The sequence below is a fragment of the Papaver somniferum genome, chromosome 7 (genome assembly GCF_003573695.1).
Source record: "Papaver somniferum cultivar HN1 chromosome 7, ASM357369v1, whole genome shotgun sequence".
NCBI lineage: Eukaryota > Viridiplantae > Streptophyta > Magnoliopsida > Ranunculales > Papaveraceae > Papaver > Papaver somniferum.
In genome coordinates this window covers 15,037,584-15,060,382 of record NC_039364.1, presented here as the reverse complement: position 1 = coordinate 15,060,382, position 22,799 = coordinate 15,037,584, and the positions used below count along the sequence as shown (strand labels likewise).

The following is a 22,799-nucleotide window of genomic DNA, read 5'->3' as shown; positions in this document are numbered from 1 at the left end:
GATTTAGTCTGATGTTTTGGTTGGATTTTCTTTTAATATAACCTTTTCATTTCGAAAATAAATAAATTATATGTTTAATTTCATACCTTGTCTAAAGTTTACCGATTAACGTATGAGGTCATGGAGGAAATTGAAAAGGTAACTTAATGTTATGACTTTTATGAAATTTTTTTAAATGAGTCTTACGACATAGGCGCGAGAGTAGTAGTAAATTTGTTTTGTATTTAGAAAGTATTGTGGAATACGGTGTTGTCTTTAGTTAAGAAATTTTATGCCTACCGAATCTTTTAATAGCAATAAAACAATTTCAGGATGAGTTTTAAAAAACAAAAGGCGGCTTTTTTTATTTCTAACTTTTGCGATTGATTTTTGTTTTTGATATCCAAAAACGCTTTTAGGGCGGGGAAGAACACTACAATAATCAATTCTTCGACTTTTAAATCGACAGATATACCACCATCACGTCACCACATAATTTTCACAAGGTCGGGCTCCAACTTTTACACGGTAGATGTATCGCCACGTAATTCAAACTTTTCGTTAAAAAGGAAGATGTACCGCCACGTCACAACGGATTGTTTTTCAATGTGTGCCTTATAAACACTGTAAAATTTCTTACCGCATTACGTTTTCGCCATCTTCGATCTCGCTCCACAACAAGAGTCGTTCTGATTCTAAAATCCTAAATCCCTAAAACAAAAATGGGGATTAGATTCATTCTACTGGTAAATAAACAAGGCCAAACTCGTCTTGCACAGTATTTTGAATACCTAACTCTTGAACAGAGAAGGATTCTCGAAGGTGAAATTGTCAGAAAATGTCTTACTCGTACCGATCAACAGGTTCATTCACTAACCTCTCTTTCTTAATTTCTCCACCATCTTTTTTATTAATATTTATTTATCATTCTGATAGTTTTTGATTCAATAATTAATCATTGCAGTGCTCGTTTCGTTGAGCATCGGAATTATAAAGTTGTGTACAGAAGATATGCTTCACTATTTTTCTTGATTGGTGTTGATGATGATGAGGTATGTATGTCACATTCTTTTACTCCATTCGTTCCAGGAAAAGTGATATTTTCACCTTTCCAATTTGGCAAGGCTTATCAGTATGATGTTATGGTAGTTTCCTAGTTCGGTTGGATTCCTTGTGTATGTGTGGAATTGAAGGTCCTATTCATGGTATGCCTTAATGGAAATGATATCAAGCTCTAATTCTTTTGTGTTGCAGAACGAGCTAGCGATATTGGAATTTATACATTTGCTAGTGGAAACCATGGACCGTCATTTTGGGAATGTGGTAAGATTGAATAGCGTATGCAATTCGTTTTGATGAATGTGCATTGTGTTCATTTGTGACGTTCCTTTATGCTTGAATTGAACATATGCAGTGTGAACTAGACATAATGTTCCATTTGGAGAAGGTACATTTCATGCTAGAGGAAATGGTCATGAATGGGTATATTGTTGAGACGAGCAAGTCGAATGTTCTTGCTCCAATACAGCTTATGGAGAAAACTACATAATTTTCATGAACCAGCCTGTTATGTTACTTTTCTGAACTTTTGTGTTGCCAACCTTTTGGTTTGTTAATAACTTGGATTTGGGGATTTCCAGGTGACGTTCTTTTCTTTTTTGTAGAACCATTACCTCCGACAGTTTCTTTTTCAGGTAATTGGTGTATAATTAGCAATTGCAGAACCTTCAGGGTCTCGTCTTAATAATACGCATTCTTTTCATTTTTACTCTGGCAAATTTGTTGTTACCATCTACTATAACTAAAATTTTAAACTATAATTAATGCTTATGACTAAGTACTAGAAAATATTTGTTGAACTTTCTTTGGAACCTGATTATTATAAGATGCAATGAACGGAATTGTTAAAAATATTACTAATTTGTGATTTAATCATGAAATATCTAGAATAGTCTTCACAGTCAGTGGCTTAGTCAGATAACACGTTGGTCAAATGACTAGTCTAGAGAGCGCATTAGAACTTGGTCTCTAGATATTTTTGGAGAGCCCATTAGAGATTGGTCTCTAGAGTTTCATTTCAGTCACGCGAGCCCATTAGAGATTGGTCTCTAGAGTTCCATTTCAGTCACGCGTAAATCTAGAGAATTCCTGCTCTAGAATTTTCTTAGCCAAGTCGGTCATATAGTCTCTCGAATAATCATTTCTAGAGCCTTCTTGATAGTCGGCCATTCAGCCTATAAATAGGCAGGCGATGGTCTTGTTTTGGATCATCCAAAACCAAAGTGAGTGAAGTAAGAAAGCTAGAATGAGAGTTAAGAGTGAGTGCTAGACACCAAGAGCCAAAGTGCTTTTGTAAATTAGGTGAGCCAAAGTGCTACACTAAAACTTCTTGTAATATTTCATTTCCAAATTAATATAAGCCTCACTTTTCAAATAACCAACCTCTCTTTCCCTAATTTCATTTTCATAAACCCATCACACTTCCGCATTGCGCCAACAAATTTGGTATCAGAGCAAACCTAACCCAGTAATCCTAAAACTCTACCCATGGCAATTAACCAAAGTATTCAAGGTTTCAATTATGCCCAAAGTCTAATTCCAATTTTTGATGGTGAGAGTTATGATTATTGGAGTTTACAAATGAAAACATTATTCATTTCACAAGACTTATGGGATTTTGTAGAAGATGGTTATAAGGTACCCGAGTCGGCAGAAGCTCTATCGTCATGGACGGATGCAGAGAAAAAGGAGTACAAGGAAAATAAGAAGAAGGATGCTAAAGCACTACGATTTCTACAACAAGGAGTAAGCAAAACTATTTTTCCTCGAATTTCGATGGCGAAAACTTCGAAGGAGGCCTGGAATATTCTCAAAGTAGCATTCCAAGGATCAGAAAAGGTAATCTCCATCAAACTACAAAACTTATGGCGAGATTTTGATAATCTACTTATGAAAGAAAATGAAACTATCCAGAATTTCTTTTCAAGAGTTACTGGTATAGTAAATCAAATTAGTAGTTATGGAGATACCATAGAAAATAAAAGAGTTGTAGAAAATATTTTAAGGAGCTTACCGTTCAAATTCGATCACATCGTCGCTGCCATTGAAGAGTCCAAAAATTTATCGACTCTCTCGGTACACGAATTAATGGGTTCACTCGAGGTGCACGAGAAAAGGATAAATAGGTTCGCGGAGCAACCGTTGGAGCAGGCGTTTCAAAAAAAAATAAATTTCAGTGAAAAGAAAATACGAAAGCCAGAAAAGAAAGCTCCAAAGGGGGATCGTCGTCAACATCACCTCACGAGAAAGGGTCGACATCAGATCAAGGGCCCAAAAATTTCTACCGCGGACCTGGAAGAGGAAAAGGAGGTTATAGAAACAACAACCAAAGGTACGGAAAAAATTACTCCTCAAATCTCCGATGCAATGTTTGCAAAAAATTTGGCCATGCAACTGAAAATTGAAGTACAAGTGCACCAAATGTGATAACTTAAATCACATGGAAAAAGATTGTTGTCTTAAAAATAATGAATCCAACTATTCCGAGAAAAATGATTCTCAAAATCAAGTATTTTATTCCTGCCTCACCTCGCAACAAGAAGCGCAAGGTATATGGTATGTCGACAGCGGATGCAGCAGCCATATGACAGGAAACAAAGAATATTTCGTAAAATTGGAGGAGCAAGAGATTCCATGATGGTTTTTCAAATAGTGATTGTAGTAGTGGTAAAAACTGGGTCTTTTCAGACTTGTGAAGAAAGAAATTTTTAGATTTAAATTAAACTAGACAATTAAATAAAGTTGTTCAAAGTTATAGAGAAAAACACCAAGACTAGGATTCCACCAATGACCATTTTAATAGTAAACTCTAAATAGTTCTTATGCAATTTTATCTTTAAAATCAATTCTAATATTTGCCTCAAATAAGTTTTTGAAGTAATAATTGTAATTAAAAAGTATAAAACATCAAAAGTTACTAAAACCCAGCATGCTTCATCAAGTCAATTCACAATTACTCAATAAAAACTATTAATTTAATTTTAATTCGTGCAAATAATCAAATAATAATATTGCAAATAAATATAAAAATTAGAATTATACCAATAAATTTTGTACCAATGGCTTCCTCCGTCGTCTCGGCTAATGGGTTTAGCTCCTCATCCCAAAAACACACTCACAAGATAAATTCATGGCTAAAATAGGTGTTTTTATTGATGATTATATGATGAAATAGGAATTAGCAACGCTGTAATGGTGTTACAGCGCCACTGTTACAAAGGTGTATGGTAATTTAAGACTGCTATAAACGATAACTATCTACTGCTGTGAAACAACAACAGTGGTACGAAAATAAGTCTGCTGAAGAACGACGGACTCTGCGAGTCTGTTCTTCGTGTTCTTCAGAAGCTTTAATGGCAGCAGCAGCAACAGCGTTGTCTCCTCTATAATTGCTTCTCCTAGGCTCTCATCGACTCTAAACTCCCTCCTAAAGGTTTCTAACCTTTCTTTGATGTAAACCAACACTTATATAGCCTTCAGATTCCCTAGAAACTCGATCAAATTCGAGAATAAATCTCTTATTCTGCACGTGCAGTTTGAACAATAATTTCATCTGTCGATCTTTGTATGCGTTTGTGAGCTATTATATTGCTCCCAAAATCTTCTCTGACTTGAACTCAACTGTTTTGAAGTATATCCCACGCAAGAATCTCTCCCAAATCTTTCAAACCAATTCAAAACCCTAAACAGGGACCGTGTGCACTGTCTTGACTTTGTGTGGATTTTCTGACTTATCCAGCCCAATTAGATGGGTCTAATCGCTTCTAACAGGTCCCTTATGTCTTGTAGAGTCCGTGGGTACCAAATTTGCCCATTGAATCACCTGCTAGGTCGCTCAAATCCTTGATCCAAAACTGTTGACGCTGCTGCCTTTTTTCCCGCCAAAATTTTCTTTTGAATTTGAGAAGTTGACCTCCCCTTATCTGTGGCTGGTCTCCCTTTAGCAGATGCCTGGAAATGGGTCACCCCTTAGTAATTAGGTTACCCCTTATCCAAAATCAAGGGTCCGTATAGCAAGTGTCCTCTGGGGCATTTTCCGCATTTTTTTTTCGGGGTTCCTCCGGGGTATTTCTGGGATACTTCCGGTACACTTCTGAGGCGCTTCCGGTACGTTATCAACGGAGGTCCAAATGCCACATTTTTAGCCAAATTCGCCGCAAGAGATTATTTTCCAAAAACACCTACAAATACATAAAATAACCAAATAAGTACAATATCGAGTACTAACAATATATACAAATGAGCTATATTAGACACATAAATGCGTCTATCAAATACCCCCAAACTTATTATTTGCTAGTCCCGAGCAAATCAAAACTACAAAATAAAATCCTAACTCACTGTCGCAGGCATCGTCGATTGCATTTAGCGTATGCAATAAGCCTTTAAACCCCTAGGTGGCCCTAGTGGCCGAGTTATAGTCTCGGGAGGGCTTACCAGAGATATACCCACAAAACCTGTACTCCAGACCTTAGCTATCTACGCAGAACCTTGGAAGGCACTAAAGAATCTCCTTGGTTGGCATACTTATTGACTACAGGAAGAAGTACCCTGATGCGAAATTCCAATTGCTGTACACGAGTTTGCACTCAAGCATACTAAAATTCATATAAAGTGACAGAGCTCTACTCAGATAGTTGCACTATGGACATCATATTCGGAGTCAAACTAATCACATGGAAAGATTAAGAGATGGATATAGAAAAACATAGATGGTTTTGATGTTTACTAAGTGAACGGCGTTTCCCATATCTGTCTGAAGGCCTCCGCCAAAATGAACCTATCCTAATGGATTGAGATACTAGTCTGACTAATATCAATACACTGGCATATACAAGGGTACCAGTGGTCGATAACCTAACTCTAGGTCAACACAACTGGCATATACAAGGGTACCAGTGGTCGACTTTATTGAATTTATTCCTTTTGGTCAAATGGTCTGGTCTCAATTTCTTTCTTTTTTTTTTTTTTTTTTTTTTTTTTTTTTTCATCTTTTTTTTTTCATTTTTTTTTTTTTCAACTTTTTTTTTTTTTTTTTTTTCATTTTTTCATGGTATCTCAATCACTCTAATTCACCCTAGCATTGGTAACAACTTGAATCGTGGGCCCCACCTATCACTTAGAGAAACATAGTTTAAAAACAAAATAAAATAAAAATAGAAGTGAAAAGGACTCAACGAGATATGGTGAAACTATCATGTTATTTCTAACATCTGAGCTCTGTGCTTTTATGAATAGACTCTTTAGATGTTTCCATCTAATCAGATTGGTTCCTCAAACTCCTACAATCAAAATGCTTCCATCCACTTAGATTAGTTAGTGCAATCCTCAATAGGCATAAATTTCTAGGCTCTGGAGTTTATTTATTGCAACTAAAAGCTAACAAAAAGTGTTTCTTCCCCACCCCCAAACTTAAATCTTACATTGTCCTCAATGTTCTAAGGATGAAAATAAAAGCATGAACAAGGAGAAACTATTACCACTGGAGGGAAAAGAAATAAGGAAGGATATTACCGTATCACATGAACGCGGGAGCCTCCCAGTAAATGCTAAATTTATAGTCATTAGCTAGACATCAAATACCTCAAAAAGAATTTTCACCTTCCAAAGTCGTATACCAATAGTCGAAATAATTGTGGGTCCATAAGACCAAATAGAACTGCCACAAATAGGAGACAAATGCTCAAGATCAGAAAAATGAGCAGATAGAGCACAACCTGATCTAAAGTTTCTCGCAAGACAACTGGATTTATCTGAGGTGCCCACTTGGGCTTCATATGAGTGTCTCGGCAAACAGATTCATCCGAAAAACGGGTCTCTAACATTTGGATTTTCTCCTGGACATTATCAGGCGGATCAGGTTGTGGAGTCTGAATACACTCAAGCGATACCTCAGATGCACTAGGCTTGAGTCCCAAGTTAGGGACTTCTATTGGGGATAATTGACAATCTCTACCCCCAAACTTAGAATTTTGGGTGCCTCTACAATGACTAGTCACAATGTTCCTAATTTCTAGACCATCGGGTTCTTGAAAAAGGTCAATTGCTTTCTCTAAGTCATAATCAGGTGGTTCATCCTCAGCTTGCTTCATATCTTCTATGGTCCACTCTAAGGCTTCCTTATTTTCTTGAAGCACGGTCTCTGGACTACTTTCCTGATCACTATCCAAATCGGAGGCTATAATCACAGGGAAAGACTCGGGTGGGCCTAAAAATGTATAATTAGACTCCAACTCAGGAGGCTCTTTTAAATAAGGTATTAAGATAGACTCAGAAGCTAGTAATGGTTCGAACCTATCTTTCCATATATCAATATCTAACATAGGAACAGAATCCAACAGAGCATTTACTTGTTCAATGTTACTATCATCGTCGAAATCCAGGCTAAAATGGGATAAACAACTCTCCAATGTATTTTCCGGTACGATGTTTGGTAATGACTCCTGAACTAAGGTTCCTATCATGTTCACCTCTTCAATACATGTGCTATCTAGCTCAGAATGTAGCTTGTTTACATTAAAAATATTCAGCTCAATAGTCATATTACCAAAAGATAGATTCATAATACCATTTCGACAGTTTATGATCGCATTAGACGTAGCTAAGAATGGGCGACCTAAAATCACAGGTATTTGGTTCTCTGGGTCGGGGACAGGTTGGGTATCTAGGACCACGAAATCCACTGGATAAATAAACTTGTCGACCTCAATAAGAACATCCTCGATCACACCACGAGGGATTTTAACGGACCTATCAGCTAACTGGAGTGTTATCTGGGTAGGTTTCATCTCACCAAGTCCTAGCTTAAGGTACACATGGTATGGCAGTAAGTTCACACTGGCTCCTAAGTCAAGCAACGCTTTCTCAACACGGTACTTACCTATTGTACAAGAAATGGTAGGGGACCCTGGGTCTTTATACTTAGGAGTAGTGGTATTCTGAATAATAGAACTCACATGACTAGCTATGAAGGCTTTCTTCTGGACACTGAGCTTACGCTTTCGCGTACACAAGTCCTTAAGGAACTTGGCATAAGAGGGAATCTGCCTAATTGCATCTAATAATGGAAGGTTGATATTAACCTGCTTAAAAACCTCCAATATATCATTAAAGTTGGACTCCCTCTTAGTCGGAACTAGCAGCTGGGGAAACGGGGCTCTGGGAACAAAGTGAGGCTCAACAGGACCCTCATTGGTCTCTTTGGAGACTCTATCAGTCTCCTCATTTTCTGGCTCAGCAGGGTGAACTACAGCATGTTCACTATCAGGCATGGCGACCTTGTTGTCAACTTTCTTTCCACTTCTTAGGGTTGTGACAGCATTCACATGATTGTACGATTTCTCTCCTCTAGGGTTAGGATCAGTATGACTAGGGAACCTTCCATCCTCTCTCTCACTTATAAACTTAGCTATTTGTCCTACTTGAAGTTCTAACTTGGCAAGACTCTGGGAATATTCTTCAATTCTGCCTAGTTTCTTGTTGAAAGCTCATGTGGTTCTTTGTAGCATTCATGGTTATTACTAACATAGTGATAGTTCCTCTAAGGTAGAGATCTTTTTCTCGGAAGTGTTCTGAAACTGGGTTTGACCTGAAGAGTTCTTAAAACCAAAACCTGGGGGAGGCTGAGAATTGCTAGACTGGCCTTGATCTGGCCCTTAGACCAAGAGAAATTAGGATGGTTTCTCCAACCAGGGTTGTAGGTTTCTGAGTATGGGTCAAACTTCTGACGGTTCTCAAACCTAGAGTTGTTATAGACAGCATGGGCTTGTTCTTCACTAACTGACCTTCCCAAAATGAATTATCGGGCTCTATTCCACAACTAGAGACTTGAGAGGCTCTATTAGGTTCAACAAGGGGCCTATTTTTAGACTGACCCATTTCTAAAGCTTCTAACCTTCTGGACAAAGCAGCAAACTTAGCATCTGACGCAAAACTCGTATCTACCATATTGGTGCTACTTCTATTGACCAAGAGTCTTTTAGGGGGTTCAACACAAGATTCCCACTGTTGGGATTTTTCAGCGATAGCTCCTAAGAAGGTAAAAGCATCATCAGCATTTTTACTAGTGAACTCACCAGCGCACATAGACTCAACCATGGCTTTGGTCGAATAGTCTAAACCATCATAAATAATCTGTACAAGTTTCATATTATCAAATCCATGGTGAGGACACTGAGATAGGAGATCATTGAATCGCTCTAAAAACCTATAAAGAGACTCTCCCTCTTGTTGCACACTAGCACTAATTTTCTGCCTAACAGCTGCAGTTTTATGCTTAGGGTAGAATTTCATATAGAAGGCAGCGATAAGTTCCTGCCATGTTTCTATGGATTCAGACGGTAGGTTGTTAGCCAGGTCTTGGCTTTATCTCTCAAGGAAAAGGGAAACATCTTAAGTTTCAAGACTTCATCAGTAAGGTCTTTATTCTAATTGTCCCACAGATTTCCTCAAAGTCCCTAATATGAAAATAAGGGTTCTCATCATCTTTTCCTAAGAATATAGGGATCATTTGAAGAATACTAGGTTTTATCTCGAAATTAGCCGTAGTGGCTGGCAATTTAATGCATGAAGCTCGGTTGGTCCTAGTTGGGAACATGTAATCTTTCAAAGTTGCCATCGCTGGCACAGAAGTACTAGGGGTACTTCCTCACAAAGAGACAGATTCTCAAAACAAGTTTCCAAAAACAGGGCTCTCAAAGAAGAGTCTTCGAGCTCCCTGCTTAAATCAGAAGAACTACTAGGTTTTTCGCTAATCAATCGACCTAGAGTATCTCTTTTCCAAGCCCTAACAAAATCGGGCATACACTAAAAAAATTCAAAAAGAAATAAAAATCCTAACAGGAAGGTTCTAGCAATCACACAGCAGGCTGACTCGACTTTACCACAGCAAACCTAAAGATTTCTAGCAAACAACAAGCATGATGGCTCCACTTAGATTGTTTCTAGACCAGCTTCTAATCCTTCGAAAGGGAATTCGTTACAATTTGAGCAAACCCCTCTGGAATCAATCCGAGTTAAGCAAGTTGAATCGAGGCGAGGGAAGCTCAGTGGAGCTTTGATACCCAAAACCTCACCGATCCAATGCGGCGCAGTCACGCATTCAACTCGCAGAAACCGTCAAGAACTTCGAGGTGTGCTTAAAAGAGTAACCAATATTTTTCGAATGATTGTCCTGTTAAGCTCGATACCCTATAGGTCTCTTTCTAGTCCAAATTTTAGGCTTAGGTTCGCTTTAGGTTTCGTTTTCCTAAGGCGGGCAAGAAGGGAGCGGTGATGAAATCCGAACCCTTATCTTATATGGTCCAGTCCTTGCCCTTTACTAGGAATTTAAAAACAGTCCATATTCAAGTCCTCAGCATATATTCACCTTAAGGAGTCCAGTAACCCGCTTGCAGGAGATTCGCGGGTGTTTAGAATTTTACCTCCCGTACCAGACGGGCGAAGAACCGCTGAAGTCGACTCGGGCCACGACTCCTATGCCGTGTGCGAACCCGAGGGGCCGAGGATATTGTAATCGTCGTCCTTCCCTGCAAACAGTTTTATTTAAGGGTACCCTTCCGTAGGGTTTAAAAATAAATAAAAATGTCCCAAAATTAATGTCCAAAGTCCATAAAAAAAAAAAACAAAAGAAAAGAAAGTCTAAAAAAAAAAATTACAAAAAAAAATGTCTCTCTTTTTTTTTTCTCTTTTACAAAATAAAAAAAATCTTCTTCTTTCGCTCCTTTAGCTTTGCTTTTCGCTCCCAAACTTTAAGTAAATCACCACAAGCTTTGGCAAATTCTTTCGCTCCAATCTTCAAAAATCTGCAAGGAAACAAAAAAAACCAAAAACGTAAAGAAGAACAAAATAATAAAAAAAAAATCTAAAAAAAATGCTAACTAAACACAGTCCGCGTCGGCGGCGCCAAAAATTTGATGGTTTTCAAATAGTGATTGTAGTAGTGGTAAAAACGGGTCTTTTCAGACTTGTGAAGAAAACAATTTTTAGATTTAAATTAAACAGGCAAATAAATAAAATAGTCAAAGTTTAGAGAAAAACCCAAGACTAGGATTCCACCAATGACCATTTTAATAGTAAACTCTAAATAGTTCTTATGCAATTTTATCTTTAAAATCAATTCTAATATTTGCCTCAAATAGTTTTTGAAGTAATAATTGTAATTAAAAGTATAAAACATCAAAAGTTTAAAACCCAGCATGCTTCATCAAGTCAATTCACAATTACTCAATAAAAACTATTAATTCAATTTTAATTCGCAAATAATCAAATAATAATATTGCAAATAAATATAAAAATTAGAATTATACCAATAAATTTTGTACCAATGGCTTCCTCCGTCGTCTCGGCTAATGGGTTTAGCTCCTCATCCCAAAAACACACTCACAAGATAAATTCATGGCTAAAATAGGTGTTTTTATTGATGATTATATGATGAAATAGGAATTAGCAACGCTGTAATGGTGTTACAGCGCCACTGTTACAAAGGTGTATGGTAATTTAAGACTGCTGTAAACGATAACTATCTACTGCTGTGAAACAACAACAGTGGTACGAAAATAAGTCTGCTGAAGAACGACGGACTCTGCGAGTCTGTTCTTCGTGTTCTTCAGAAGCTTTAATGGCAGCAGCAGCAGCAGCGTTGTCTCCTCTATAATTGCTTCTCCTAGGCTCTCATCGACTCTAAACTCCCTCCTAAAGGTTTCTAACCTTTCTTTGATGTAAACCAACACTTATATAGCCTTCAGATTCCCTATAAACTCGATCAAATTCGAGAATAAATCTCTTATTCTTCACGTGCAGTTTGAACAATAATTCCATCTGTCGATCTTTGTATGCGTCTGTGAGCTATTCTATTGCTCCCAAAATCTTCTCTGACTTGAACTCAACTGTTTTGAAGTATATCCCACGCAAGAATCTCTCCCAAATCTTTCAAACCAATTCAAAACCCTAAACAGGGACCGTGTGCACTGTCTTGACTTTGTGTGGATTTTCTAACTTATCCAGCCCAATTAGATGGGTCTAATCGCTTCTAACAGGTCCCTTATGTCTTGTAGAGTCCGTGGGTACCAAATTTGCCCATTGAATCGCCTGCTAGGTCGCTCAAATCCTTGATCCAAAACTGTTGACGCTGCTGCTTTTTTCCCGCCAAAATTTTCTTTTGAATTTGAGAAGTTGACCTCCCCTTATCTGTGGCTGGTCTCCCTTTAGCAGATGCCTGGAAATGGGTCACCCCTTAGTAATTAGGTTACCCCTTATCCAATATCATGGGTCCGTATAGCAAGTGTCCTCTGGGGCATTTTCCGCATTTTTTTTTCGGGGTTCCTCCGGGGTATTTCTGGGATACTTCCGGTACACTTCTGAGGCGCTTCCGGTACGTTATCAACGGAGGTCCAAATGCCACATTTTTAGCCAAATTCGCCGCAAGAGATTATTTTCCAAAAACACCTACAAATACATAAAATAACCAAATAAGTACAATATCGAGTACTAACAATATATACAAATGAGCTATATTAGACACATAAATGCGTCTATCATTCCACCGGTCAAGATCGGAAATGGAAAGTTCCAGAATGTTGAAGGAAGAGGAGTCATATCCGTACGTACAAGGTCAGGTAAAACTCGATACATATCTGATGTTCTTTATGTTCCTGTCCTAGCTCAAAATTTATTAAGTGTTGGACAACTTATAAGAAAAGGGTAATCACTACATTTCGAAGACGGAGAATGCACAATATATGATAAAATTAATAAACAATTGGTGGCAAAAGTAAAAATGTCCGGAAATTTTGTCTTTCCTTTATCTATGCCATCAATTGAAAATTGTGCAATGAGTAACAATCATATAGATGAATGCAAGCTATGGCATATGAGATACGGGCATCTCAACTACAGATCCTTGAAGGTTCTAAAATCAAAGAACATGGTAATTGGTCTTCCTAATATCAACGGTGGAGATAAAATATGTGAAGGTTGTATTCTTGTGAAGTTCCATAGACTTCCATTCACAAACAAATCGTGGAGAGCAAGAAGGCCCCTCGAATTGGTGCACGCCTATATCTGTGGTCCGACAAGAACAACTTCACTCAACAACAGAAGATATTTTCTCCTATTCGTGGATGATTATACCAGGATGATGTGGGTGTATATTCTCGAGCAAAAGTCCGAGGCATTCCATAAATTCCTAGAGTTCAAGGCGCTGGCAGAGAAGCAAAGTGGTCACCAACTAAAGGTTTTCCGTACAGACCGTGGTGGAGAATTTACCTCAAATGAATTTATCAACTACTTCAAAGAAAACGGTATTAAGAAGGAGCTTACCGTACGATACACTGCACAACAAAACGGCGTCGCGGAAAGAAAAAATCGTACGATCGTGGAAATGGCTCGCAGCATGTTGAAAGCAAGGAAGCTACCCAACAGTTACTGGGCAGAAGCAGTCAACACGGCAGTCTACATCCTTAATCGTTCGCCAACAAAAGCAGTTCTCAACAAGACTCCATATGAAGCTTGGCATAAGAAAAAGCCCGAGGTAACTTCTTTCAGAATTTTTGGTTGCGTAGCATACTCACATATTCCATCCCAACATAGAGAAAAGTTCGATGAAAAAGGAGAAAAGCTTATATTCAGCGGATACAACGAAGAGTCTAAAGCCTATAGACTTATAAAGCCAGATACAAAGGAACTGGTAATTTCAAGAGATGTTATCTTTGATGAATTCAAATCATGGGACTGGAATGATGAACTAGACAACCACGAGTTACCACTACTCATTGAAGACGAGCCAGATCAGCCACATCAGGAAGAAAGTACTCCACCAGCAAGCCCGAGGTCTCCTAGTCCAACACAACAAAGTCCAAGTTCATCAGAATCAAGTGCCCCACCTAGAAAGGTGCGTTCCCTAAGAGATATTTATAATGTATCTAATTGTACTTTTATAGCACTGGAACCTCAAAAATATGAGGAAGCGGCAAAAGAAGAAAAATGGAGAAACGCCATGGACGAAGAAATGCGAGTAATCGAGAAAAATAAGACATGGGAGCTCGTTAATCAACCAATTGACAAAGAAATAATTGGTCTGAAATGGGTCTACAAGATATTCCCAGCAACCAGGAATTGACTACAACGAGACATTCGCCCCAGTCGCTTGCATGGAAACAATCCGGATGGTGTTAGCTTTGGAAGCTCAACTCAAAATGAAAGTCTACCAATTAGACTTAAAGTCGGCGTTCCTAAACGGAGAACTTGAAGAAGAGGTGTACGTTGAACAACCTCAAGGATATATCCGAAAAGGAAAAGAAAAAATGGTATATCGTCTCCGCAAAGCACTATACGGTCTTAAGCAAGCACCGCGTGCATGGAACAGCAAAATCGAGAAGTATTTCCGAGATAATGGATTTGAGAAAAGTCCAAGTGAGCCATCACTCTACATCAGAAAACAAGGTACGGACTTCATAATTGTCTGTCTCTATGTTGATGATTTAATTTATGTCAGTACAAAACAAGAGATGACAGAAAAATTTAAGAAGGAGATGATGAAATAATATGAGATGACAGACTTAGGACTTATGCGATATTTTCTTGGGATCCAAGTAAAACAATCTCCAGAAGAAATATTCATTTCTCAAGAAAAATATGCAGAAGACTTACTGAAAAGGTTCAACATGATGGATTGCAAACCAATTGCAACTCCAATGGGTACCAATGAGAAATTGGTAAAAAATGATGGAGCGACAAAAGTTGATCCAACCTTATTCAGAAGTCTAGTCGGCTCACTGATCTACTTAACAAATACAAGGCCAAACATCGTCAATGCAACTAGCATTGTTTCTCGGTTGATGAGCGATCCAAGCAAGTTACACTACGCCGCCGCAAAAAGAATTCTTCGATATATCAAGGGAACAAGTATACAAGAGAAAAAGATAATGATTTGATTGGCTTCACAGATAGCGATTGGGCAGGTTCTATTGAAGATCGAAAGAGCACATCAGGCTATGTTTTCTGTATGGGAACAAAAGTTATCTCTTGGAGTTCTAAAAAGCAAAGTACGGTGGAACTATCATCAGCCGAAGCAGAGTACATAGCATCAACAAGTGCAGCATGTGAAGCAGTATGGTTGAGAAGAATAATGACCGACCTACAACAAAGGTAAAAGCAGCCGACGACTATCTACTGTGACAACATGTCTACAATTGCAATGACAAAAAATCCAGTCTTCCACGGAAGGAAGAAGCACATAGATCTACGACACCACTTCATTAGAGAATTAGTGGAAAATAAAGAAATCGAGCTCCAATTCTGTCCAACACAAGAACAAAATGCGGACATTTTCACAAAAGCAGTCACCGTGGATAAATTCAATCATTTCAGAGAAAAGCTTAACATCACAAATTAACAGGGGTGTTAAAAATATTACTAATTTGTGATTTAATCAAGAAATATCTAAAATAGTCTTCACAGTCAGTGGCTTAGTCAGATAACACGTTGGTCAAATGATTAGTCTAGAGAGCCCATTAAAACTTGGTCTCTAGATATTTCTGGAGAGCCCATTAGAGATTGGTCTCTAGAGTTTCATTTCAGTCACGCGTAAATCTAGAGAATTTCTGTTCTAGAATTTTCTTAGCCAAGTCGGTCATATAGTCTCTAGAATAATCATTTCTAGAGCCTTCTTGATAGTCGGTCATTCAGTCTATAAATAGGCAGGCGATGGTCTTGTTTTGGATCATCCAAAACCAAAGTGAGTGAAGTAAGAAAACTAGAGTGAGAGTTAAGAGTGAGTGCTAGACACCAAGAGCCAAAGTGCTTTTGTAAATTAGGTGAGCCAAAGTGCTACACTAAAACTTCTTGTAATATTTCATTTCCAAATTAATATAAGCCTCACTTTTCAAATAACCAACCTCTCTTTCCCTAATTTCATTTTCATAAACCCATCGCACTTCCGCATTGCGCCAACAGGAATGAACCATAACCGCTTTTTCCTTTTCAAGTCTACATTATTTCAGTGTTGATGGCTGAAGTTTGATTATATTGCAGTAAACGGATTCTTGGTTTAGATCATAAAGGTTTTCAAATTGCGGTGCTATGGTAGTATATGCCTCTATATTTGCTAATATTATCTGCTTATTTTTCAAATTTCTAAGTAATAAATTTTCAGACTTTGATAGCATTTCACTAAATTCGTTACGCAATTGGCTTTTCCTTTTCTGATAATTCTTTTTTTCTTTTTTGGTTTTGTGCCTATATTAAAGGGACAAATTTGTACACTGACTTGTGATCTCCGACTCAGGTTTTTCCATTTAGGTATCCAAATTGGTTTGCAATCTTGAAAGTGGTTGTGTTTTGATACGATCCCTACAATGCTGATACTGCAATAGAATCCTTGATCCTATCCTGGCATTAATGGCACGTCTTAATTGTTTTTACTAATATGGAACATTCATGTATATTCTTTAACTCTGATTTTCTTTCTCTAATCCGCAATGGGGAAAAGAGTTATTCTTTATGGGTTGGGAGGAAATCTTTGTTTGTTACTAGTATTAGCTTCTACTGTTTCAAGTTTTGGATTAGATGATGAGAATATATGTAAAGAAAACGATCTGGAAATCGATAGGAAATTAGAGATGGTGAATAAACCTGCAGTCAAGAGCATACAGGTAAGATATTTACTCAATCTAAACACATTCTTTAATTCAACATAAGATCAGTATCATATTCTCAATACATCGAATATAATGGTTAGTTGGCGAGTTATGCTAATGTGATTCTTGTCTTCTTCTTTTAGAGTGAAGATGGTGATGTCATTGACTGTGTTGATATCTACAAACAACCTTCTTTGGATCATCCTACTCTCAAGAATCATAAGATTAAGACATTCAGGTTCTCTCTCTCTCTCTCTAGATTCAGCCATTCAGGTTCTTACTGTAGTTTTGATCAGTGCGTTTCAATTAGTCCAGCTGTTAAACCAAGTAGTATCATATGGTGCTTTTGTTTTACCATGCAGATCAAACCAACTATTACTTATCCCAAAACCGAATCCGTCGATACGAGTAATAATGCATCCAGACTTTCACAAGTTTGGCAGAAAAGTGGACGTTGCCTGGAAGGAACAATTCTATACAAAGGGTTCGAAAGCAGGACTCGCTCAGAGCTGGTTCTCTTGATAGATTTGGAATGAAAAGTCCATACGTTTTCACTAATCCCAACAACACAGTATATGATATTCCTCCTAACAAAACGCATAACTTTAATTATCTCAATCAAACGGGAGTGTCAGATGATTTATATAGTCCATATTCCAATCGTTCGGTAAGCTTCCTATTCTTTCAATTAAATATTCATGTTCTGCATTTGTTTTCTCTCTAATCTAACTGAAACTAGAGTTGTAATTTTGGATTGATTAAATATCTAAAAGCTACTTCAAAATTACTACAGTTAGCTGTTCTAGTCACTCTTGGTTATCATTACATTGGAGCTCCGGGAGAGATAAATGTTTGGAATCCGAGATGGGCCAAAGCATGAATACGGTGTAGCTCAAATGTGGGTTGCAAATGGTGATTACTTAGATGAAAGTGCAGAAGCTGGATGGCTTGTCAGTATACATTTCACACCCTATCTTTCTATTTATGTATATGCTTGATTTTTCTACATGTAACTTGTTTGAAAATTATTTCAGGTAAACCCCAAGGCATACGGGATACAGCAGCACGGTTTTTTATGTATTGGACTGTACGTATTTATTCTTGTTCTCCTTCCTATAAATGCTGTATGTTTGAATTCTTTTATGCAATGTTAATTATAATGTATTTTGCAGGCTGATAATTCACATATTCTGCCCAGGTTTGTGCAAACTAACAATAAGATAGTCATTGGTAAGGCTGCACAAGACCCGGTCCATTTTACCTGTACCGGTTAGGAACCGAAAAAATCGGTCCGGAACCGAACCGGAACCGGAGTAGCCGGGACTGGGACTGGGAATGGATTTCAGAACCGGTTGTATATGAGTACAGGTACCGGTTCTAACCCTATTCCCGGCAGAACTGGACCCAGAAACCCGGTGTATAATAGCCGTCTAGATTAGAGAACCCTAGCCACTGGTCCTAGGTATTCATAACATCTTATAATCTAGCGAACATAACTCATTCACTCGTTCTTTCTTTCATTCACTCTTTCTACTTGCCTCTTTTTCTTGTTTTCTCAACTGAAGGATGAAGAACAATCCATGGTTCACGTATTTTTAACAAGAATCACCACCACCACCTTCTTCTTCACCACTACCATGCAAGGTGAAATTGTTGTTGTGAATTAAAAAGAAGCAGTTGATCTGATCATCAACACCACCTTCTTCTTCACCACCACCACCACTTAGCAGTTACCATCAACGAAGAAAATCAGTTACCGATTTACTTCTCTTGAATATTCAATCAACAACAACAAGTCAAGGTAATAATTTATTCATCTGATTTAGGGTTTGTTCAATTAATTGCATGTCTATTTAAATTGTTCAATTGATTTTAGATCTATGATCACTTCTTCTTCTTCACCATCTTTAATTGTATGTTAGGGTTTGTGATTTTATTTCTGGGAGATTTGGGGTTTGTTGATGCTGGCTTGTTGCTGCAATGAGAGAATGATGCTGTTGTGTATGGAATTGAAGGGTTTGGCTACGAATTTGAAGTCAAGAAGGAAATACAAGTTGGGTTATGTATGAAATTGAAATTTGATTCAGGTGGAGATGGATTTGTGGTGTTCATGAGATGAGGATAGATGGGTTTGTGCTCTAATGGATTGATTAATTACTTACTGTAATGGATTTTGTTATCTCTTGATCTTGTTGAATGCACATAAAAGTGTGAATTTATTTCATTGTGATTCAGTACTTGATCAAAATTATCTCTTAAATTGATTAATCACTGTAATGGATTTGGAATTTTGGACATTTTTTTTTGAGTATCAATGAGTTTTGATGGAGACAGAACTGCAGTGGATAAAAACCCGATACCGACTTGTACCGGGCCGGTGTTACAGGTACAGGTACAGGTACAGGTCCAAGTACATGTACAGGTACCGGTCCTTAAAATAAAGATCCGATCAACTCCAGGTACATGTACCGGTTTCATAAGAAACCCGGACTGTACCGTCCCATGTGCAGCCCTAGTCATTGGCGTTAAACGGGATGTTTCAAGTTTTGAAGGACAACAATATAGTCTCTCTCTTTTTACGAACTGGGTACGTAAGAATCAATTCTTCAAATTACGGTGCCAAATCTCTCTCTTTTTACGTACTGGGTACGTAAGAATTAATTCTTCAAATTACGGTGCCGAATCAATATAGTATCATGTAAATACAATGTTAATTTCATGTGATTACAGTGAGTACTAACTTATGGACGTTTTTCTTAAATCAGGATAAGAACACACAAGACTGGTGGTTAGAGTATGACGGCAAACAAGTTGGATATTGGCCATCTGAATTATTGGGAGCCTTAAAACAAAGTGCAGCAGTCGTTCAGTGGGGAGGAGAAGTTCAATCTAATTTCTTATCACAAGGAGAGAGGAATGGCTTTCACACATCAACAAAAATGTGTAGTTGCAGGATATCCCACAACCACGTCCATATAGAATGTAAATGGAAATCTAAGTGATCATGGAGGAAATTATAGAATTATTCATTAAGATATCAAAATTAGATACAAGATAATATGAAAATCCTGACTTGCTTTCCAAATAAACTTTCTCTCTCCTAATTTTTTTCTTCTAAGCCTTCTTAAAGATCTCTCTCTTTACATGGTCGATCTACCCTTTATATAGGGTATTACATAGTGGATGACAGCTAATAAAGTGAGTTACTAACGCACATTTACATTGATTTTTTTCGCACATACTATCAACTTCGCACAGCTCTTCACACTTTATTCATGATTAGTCTGATGTCATCTGGTACGTCATCATGAATAAGCTATCTACGAAATTCTTCGCTCATGTTAAACTATTACTAATTCGCTAATGTGCTGACTGTGCAATATTTCACACCTACATTTTGCCTCTTCTCTTGTTGTTCTTTTCGCTCATGTTGAACTATTACTAATTCGCTCATGTGCTGACTGTGCGATATTTCACATCTATATTTTGCCTCTTCTCTTGTTGTTCTTTCTCCAGAATGAGCGATATGAGAAACTTTCAATCCAAACTATTGCACATACTCGTCTTTTCATATCCTTATATGCCAACATATTTCCATAATTTCAGCTTACGCATTTACACGTGTCAATTTCCTTCTTTACACCGGTCACTTCCTGTTTCAACAGGTTACACTTTTTTACTTATTTATTAACTGAATCTGAGGAGAGATAAACTCTCATCTTCTTCAACCTTTTCTGAAAGCCGTCGTCTTCTCTTCTCTCCCTTTTCAAAGTTTCTTCATATTTACTAATTTCCCGTCTTAAATTTTGCTGCTGCTGCTGCTATTGCTACTGTTCTCATGGATCTTCAACAGAGGTTTGTGTAGTTTCTTAGATTGATCTCTTTTTTTTTTAATCAAGAATACTTCTTCTATCATTACACTAATTCCCATACTGGCTGTTGCAGCAAAATTTATTTTTCTGGCAAAATTCTTTTACTGGAAATATGAAGATCACAGTCCCTGACCCTAATTATTCTTCAAGTTCGAAGAAAAACGATTCTCACAAGAGGAAGCTTTCGCATAACAAAGGAGTAAGAAATATTTATTTTTTCAAAACAATATTGTTGCTTCTATTTCTTATTTTCATTCTTCTCCGCAGGATTCCGATCGTGAAGTTAATGATGGTAAAAGGGTGAAACTCAGGAGAATTCACAAACCTTCAACAATCAATAATGAACTCATCATATCTGATGTTACCGTGAGCGAAGTCAATAATCCAATTCTTATCGATACTCAAATTCGCATTGGTACCACTTCCCCTACACAAAACTCTCCTATCCCTGGTACTTCAAATATTTCCATTCCCCTCGAGGGAATCTCTTCTCCTGAGAAGAATACTTCATCTACTCAAGTAGTAAAAGAAATTCCTACCCCTGCTTCTGCATCAAATGTGGATCTAATTATTTCTACATTTGTGAGTGTTCCATTGCTCGCAGATACCGTCGCACCAATAGATAATGTTAACATTCCTATCCACTCGGATAATACTTCTCCTTTTTCTTCTATTTCTGATCCGTCTTCTTCCTCATTCACTTCCTTTTCTATGAACCCTATTTCTATTGACAAGAAAATTTTAGAAGGCGCACATTCTGCTTCTCAAGCTCTATCTTAGGTTCTTGGTTTCGTCCATCTGTCTACTAAGGATCCTTCTAAGATTCACATTTGTGATGCCCTCTGCAAGTTTCTATGCGATTTTCCTCCTAACAAAGCTACCAGGAGCGAGATCTTCTCTCAAATCGATCCAAGCGTTCATATTGCTCTTGTCGTTTTGGTACTTATTCTTTACATTCATTTTCATACTTAAAATATTGTACAAGATTGTGACTCTCATTTTTCTTCTCCTTCAGGAATCTCATCGTTGCATGATCTTAACTGAAGGATATTTTGAATCTGATGATTCTAAGCTCGAACTTTCTCGCAAAATTACTTCTTTGGAGGAAGAAATCGATAAATTAAAAGGTAAAACCAATAAGTTAAATGAAGAACTTCAATCAACGGCTCTCGACTCTGAAGATCTTCATAAAAAAAATCAAGAACTCAGAGGTATATTGTTCTTTACCCTCATGATTTATTTTTTACAAGTGCTTTGCTTTTCGCATCCATCACTTAAATTTCTTCGTGTACATATTAAGATTTAAACCAGAAACACGTTTTGGAAAGACATGGTTTTCAATTCCTTGCCGAAGATACTCGCATAGAAAATGAGAAATTGAAAATTCAGATTAATCAGTTAGTTAATGAGCGCTCATATTCGCGTGACCAGATTGATAATATAACACTCGAGAATATTCAATTATCCCAGCAAAATGGGGTATTAGATGCTCAAATTTCTCATCTATCTAAATCATTGTATAATGATGATTTAAGACATCAAACCTTGTCAGAGGAAAATCAGGTTTTATCCCAGGAAAAAAGATCCTTTTTAAGTAAAGAAGCGATGTTTTCGCATCAGTATCTTATTTTTCAGAAAACTTGCGATGTTCAAGAGGAGTCTTTTCGCTCATTGAAGAATCATCATGATAAATCAATAAAGGAATAACCATTCAAAATGAAAAGATTATTCAAAGTAAGATAAACTTGACCGTGAAGATGAATCAACTTCAAGAACAACATAATCAGTTAAAAGAAAAATAGTTCTGCTTTATATCAATTTCTCCTTTCGCAGAAGGAAGGTAGTCGCACATGGCTGGCTGACTCAAGTAACCATGAAAATTTTCCTCTAATTATAACATTATGTTTCCTTCGCAAAATCTGAAAAATTGCATCAATCCACCATTTCTCAACTAAAGTCTGATTTAACCAAGATTCACAAAGAGCTTGCGAAACTCTCAGTTTTACTTACTTCATCTCGAGATCGTGCAGTTAGGATGTGTTCGTATCTTCAAGATTTCATGGAACTTAAGTCAAGAAATGCCGAGAGGAGAGTTTCTCGTAAAGCTCACGTTAATGCTCAAATTCTGGTGAATAGAATTCTTTCAGACAGATCAATTGGTGAAGGTTCATCCTTTTAACATAAGCGATGATGAGGAATTCCCTGAATCTGACAGTGATTATGATTATGTGAGCGACGAAGAGGAAGACCCTGA

The 22,799-nt window shown here is 37.4% G+C and overlaps 1 pseudogene; it reads left to right on the top strand.

The window, feature by feature from the left end:
• The first annotated feature begins 672 nt into the window (after positions 1–672).
• Positions 673–1,571, top strand: LOC113293305 (annotated as a pseudogene).
• The last annotated feature ends 21,228 nt before the right edge of the window (positions 1,572–22,799 follow it).